The 5,000-nt window shown below is 39.5% G+C and overlaps 1 protein-coding gene across 3 annotated transcripts in view; it reads right to left on the bottom strand.

Annotated features, from left to right (window-relative positions):
• Positions 1-5,000, bottom strand: part of LOC135198024 (protein Star-like) — an 88,021-nt gene that overhangs the window by 63,397 nt on the left and 19,624 nt on the right. The window contains exon 2 of one of the 3 annotated variants that reach the window (XM_064225380.1): positions 476-589. The exons of the other annotated variants lie outside the window; for them this stretch is intronic. The gene's annotated coding sequence lies outside the window, so the exon portion shown is untranslated. The remainder of the gene's footprint in view (positions 1-475; positions 590-5,000) is intronic. 3 annotated transcript variants of the gene reach the window in all.

The raw sequence follows: 5,000 nt of genomic DNA, 5'->3' as shown, positions 1-5,000 counted from the left end.
TACATATAGTTGAGGAAACTGTGCCTAACGCTTCAGGGAGATGATTTTTGGTTTAAAAGACGGACAATATTAACCATTCGATCTTTCAGAGACAACCAGGTTGCGTGCGCAAACACGAGCGCGCGTGCGCACACACACACGAACACAGCAAGGGCAATAAATAAATAAATAAATAAATAAATAAATATATATGTATATGTATATATATGTATATGTATATATTTATACATATGCATAGTATGATTACGATTTTATATTCTATAAAATAATGCACAGTAAACACTGTTAAGTGAAATCACGGGAGCGCTATATGTAGGTGAGAGAGAGAGAGAGAGAGAGAGAGAGAGAGAGAGAGAGAGAGAGAGAGAGAGATGGACGTAGCTTGGACATGTAATTATCCGACAAGCCCGTCAGAGGAAGCTTTTTGTGACAAGTGACATCTGGGCTCCAGGAGAGTTGCAAGACCCAGACCTACTTGGATGAGCGTTTCGAGAAGGCGGAACGCAAACAAAGACGACGGGCGGCGTTTCACACAGGCCTTCGCGTCACGCGGCGTTGGAATACATCATCATTATGAGGTCATTCCGCGCTGAAAGGAAAATTGAGAGTAAGAGTCTTTAAAAGGTATAACAGGAGGATAACCTCACAGATGCACTTTTAAAAATTTTCTAAAAAAGGGTGGAAAATTAGATGGAAGAAAGAATATGAATGGAGGTATAGTAAAAGGAATGAAAGGGGCTGCAGCTAGGGGCCGAACGGACGCTGCAAAGAAATTTAACTGTAAGTCTAATATTCACAATCACATTTCACAGTCAAAAAATAAATAAATTAATTAATTAAATTTAAAAAATTCACATTCAGGCACTGAAACATTCACCTGATTATACTGTCCTATGGGCTACAGGACAGTATAATCAGGTGAATGTCTCGGTGCCTGACAGACTTCTTTTTAATTATCTGAAGTCACAAATGTCGGCTTACTGACATCGGTATCTTGTTTGAGGGAATAAAAAACCTTCTACTAGGTGATTTTGGATTCATTCAAACACCTTCATGCATACGAACCAGTAAAGTTGTGTTTTATGCTATAATTCGTTTCATTATGTATATATCTCGTACGCATCGAAAGCCCTGAACTTGAAGCGATCACGTAGTCGCTTGTATTCAACATTGAAACCAAGAACAAAGCTTAGGATACACTTCGTCGTCATGATCGGAGAAGCACTGATAATCCTACGTTTGTTCATTGCGAGGAACTGAATTAACAATGACAGCTCACTTTAAGAAATACGTCCCTGGATCCTGACAAAATATGATCCAATCTAAAAAGAGAAGAAACAAATCGGGCCACGAAAGAAGACAGTGCTGTAACAGGTGATTCAAGATGGACTGCTCTAAAAGCGTAAAAGCTTACATCAGTTTCCCCCAAGCATGGTGGAATTTCTGATGACGTGACATCCCTCTTATCCTGTGTGATTTCCGCCTACATTCACCCCTGATCCTGTTCCTCGCCCATGTCATGTTATTCTTCGTGAATAGATAGATGCTCTAGCCCTTCCCTAGCCTCCATATCGACCACTTTTCTGTTCTACGGACAAACTCTCGAGGTTAGTTGGTATCCATCTAAAGGATGGAGAAGTCTGCGAGATACTAGTCTGCTTTAATGAGACAATAGTCCTAACAACGAGTTTTTGACAAACCTGATTCTGGTGTTATTCCATGCAAAAGACAATATGGATGAGCAAAAGCTCTTAAGAATAAAAGCATGCGAACCATTAAACAGGAAAATCCCAATCAAACGTGTTCACCAAATTATACTACCCAAAACTACGAAGGGTATAAAGATTGTTCACCGAATCTGGCTTTTCAATGGATAAGTACTGCACTCGATCACTGAGTAATGTAGTAATTCTACGATAATTACAGGATTACATACGGCTGGCGATAAAAACAGTACCAAGCCTCTTCCTAGCAGTTTGCAAACAATTAAAATACCACCACCTGTAAGAGGTTATACCCAAAGTCCCTGGCGGAGAAGATACTACACTGTTGTGTAGCTGGAAGATGATGATGGCCTTGGATTTCGCAATGTTAGCGGCTTCCTTCCACGTTAGTAAAGGAGCTAGCGGACGGGACTTTGCTGAAGGATACATGACCAGACTTTTTTTTATTACCGGACATTCCTACGCTCAGAGAGAGAGAGAGAGAGAGAGAGAGAGAGAGAGAGAGAGAGAGAGAGAGAGAGAGAGAGAGAGGTTTCCATTTATACCGTTATCGAGTTTGGTATGAGAAGCGTTATATAATGAACTGTATTGCATTTTACATTGTATGCATAAACTGAGATCGATAAGATTGTTATAATAATGTAGGCTATGTGAAAGGATCGTAAAAAGACGAGAAGTCGGTAAAAAGTGGATAATTCGGAAGCGTCTACAGGAAAGGAAGACCGTACAAAGTGCTGTAGAGGTGAACAGCAGCGCAGTGTTTGTGCGGAGTTCGACGAACTGCTCACGAGTCTTCAGTGTAGGTGAATGAAGTACCTAATTTAACTTCAAAGGATGTTTATCCACGATTCAGCCTATCTTTCTTGGGAGTCGCTCCATTTTATGATAAACTTTTTTATTATTCATGAACACAGTCATTATAGCGATGTTAAAAATGCCATTAACTCAATTATACTTCCAGAGAGAGAGAGAGAGAGAGAGAGAGAGAGAGAGAGAGAGAGAGAGAGTACACAATATATATATATATATATATATATATATATATATATATATATATATTATATAATAGCATAAATATGTTTATTAATACATACACAATATATAAATGCGTTATATATAGATATGTGTGTGTATACCGTAATTCTTCCTTCTATCTCTCTCTCCCTCTCTTATCCAAATCTTTGGAAGAACAATCGAGTTAATGAGCATTTTTACATGTCTACAACGACTGTGTTCTCAAATATATGATAATGTTTCAAGCCTTCAATGAAAATAAAAATTATCCGTAATGAACACAATCTCCAGCAACCGTAATAAAATAATAAAAAAAAAAGTCAGGTTTATGATCATTACTAAGTAGCACGTCATGACATCATGTTACCGTTCTGTTAGACTGAGGTGGCTTTGCATCTGAACTACCACGGATTATCGCTTGCTTATAAGGACTAGTAACCAATGGACAAAGCGCAGCCTTTAGAGATCCATCTTCCCCGACGCATGCCCAAGAACTTCATTCAGTACCTAAAAGAAGATATGAGTCATCTCGTCGGTATGCCAAGGGAAGGATTTTCTATTCACGTTTCACCTCTGCGTTGCTTCATACCTGTTTAGAGAGAGAGAGACAGACAGACAGACTCAAGTGCGTCGCTAACATTGTCTATATCAATCCATTAACTGAATCCCACCTCTTCATCTTCTGGACTCCTTAACGGCTGGATTTATTACCTGACAAATCGACGACTGCAGCTGGTACTACAGTAATATCCATCAACATCAACTGTACCAATCTGACTGTTTACTCTTCTACATCCAATGAGAACGCGACTTCACAATCCACAACCAGACAGTCTCATCCTTTCCATGATGTAACTCACAAACACTCAAGGTCGAAGCTGGTAAAGGTCACGGGTACCAGGGCTATATAAACCGGTGGTACTCGAAGCAGAGATGCTTCTGCTCGAAAAACATGGGAATGAACTGACAAAAAATTATATAAGGAAAAGTGAACAAAAATGAAAAAGCTAACCAGGCAAAAACAATCTGCACAGCTCGGAAATTAGATGGCAATAAAATGCGCATATAACGTCATCAGCTACTATGCCTTGAAAGCAGGTTAGAAAAATTTTTGGGACTGATTTTATATTTTATAATAATAGTGCGTCTTTAATTTGCGTATCGCTAACTCCTAAGTTTAAGTACTGTGAACAAATCCTAGAGACAACGTAAAGACTACTATAAGTACTGCTATAATACTTACAGATTCGTGTAATTATCATACATTTGTGTGGTGCGGTAACATAAGATATATATTACATTCAATTAAAACTTTATGCCCCCAAAAAGGGGTAGACCTCTTGACAAAGTAAACTAGCCTTCCGTTATCAAGGAGTTTTTTTTTTTTCTCAAGGGCATTCCATAAAATAGGCAAAAGTTACATATATCTTAGTTTAACCAGACCACTTAGCTGACTAACAGCTCTTCTACGGCCGGCCCGAAGGATTAGATATTTCCACGTGGCTACAAACCAATTGGTTAGTCAGCAACGGGACCTACAGATTATTGTGGGATCCGAACCACACCGAGAAATGAATTTCTACCACCGGAAGCAAATTCCTCTGATTTCGCGTTGGCAGAACGGGAAATCGAACCCAGACCCCGAAATCGGTAGTCGACCACGTAATCGACTCGTCCAACGAGTACATACAATAAGGACGTACAATTCACAAATTGACACGCCGACAGGGCCACAAGAGGAAAGCAACTCAAGAGAGGACATTCCTTTACGAAAGATTTCCCTCTCTGCTATGACCTATTGCCGACTGCACATGACTGCCACAGTTGGTTGCAAGTCTCTTTAGCGTCCATATTTCGTCTGAGACTGGCGTGAGAGTACAAATTTTCCTTATTTTGCCAAATCATTGGCAATTCTCATTTTTAAAAAAATCAATTCCCGTCAGCTACTGCAGTAAATATGCGATGGAATAAATGAAAGCACGGGTTTTATCCTCATTAAAAGCACCCTAACAACAATTATCTACTCTAATCGTTGTCAATATCATGAATCATAAACCAAAATTTGTATAACTATCAGAATATTCCATAGTCTGTAGGTGAACGGCACGAAAGTTTGATCAAACCATCCAAAGCTCCTGATCTGGGATCGTTATGTCGTCGCTTTAGACCGAACAGACTTCAGACTCTCACGTGGCACGGGCCGTTTTTCAAAGCGGCGACCCCCAAATGAACATGACATGTGAAAGAACGAATAAGAGACCT

Source organism: Macrobrachium nipponense, chromosome 21 (genome assembly GCF_015104395.2).
Source record: "Macrobrachium nipponense isolate FS-2020 chromosome 21, ASM1510439v2, whole genome shotgun sequence".
NCBI lineage: Eukaryota > Metazoa > Arthropoda > Malacostraca > Decapoda > Palaemonidae > Macrobrachium > Macrobrachium nipponense.
The sequence above is the reverse complement of the archived record's forward strand: the minus strand, read 5'-3'. Positions and strand labels throughout refer to the sequence as shown.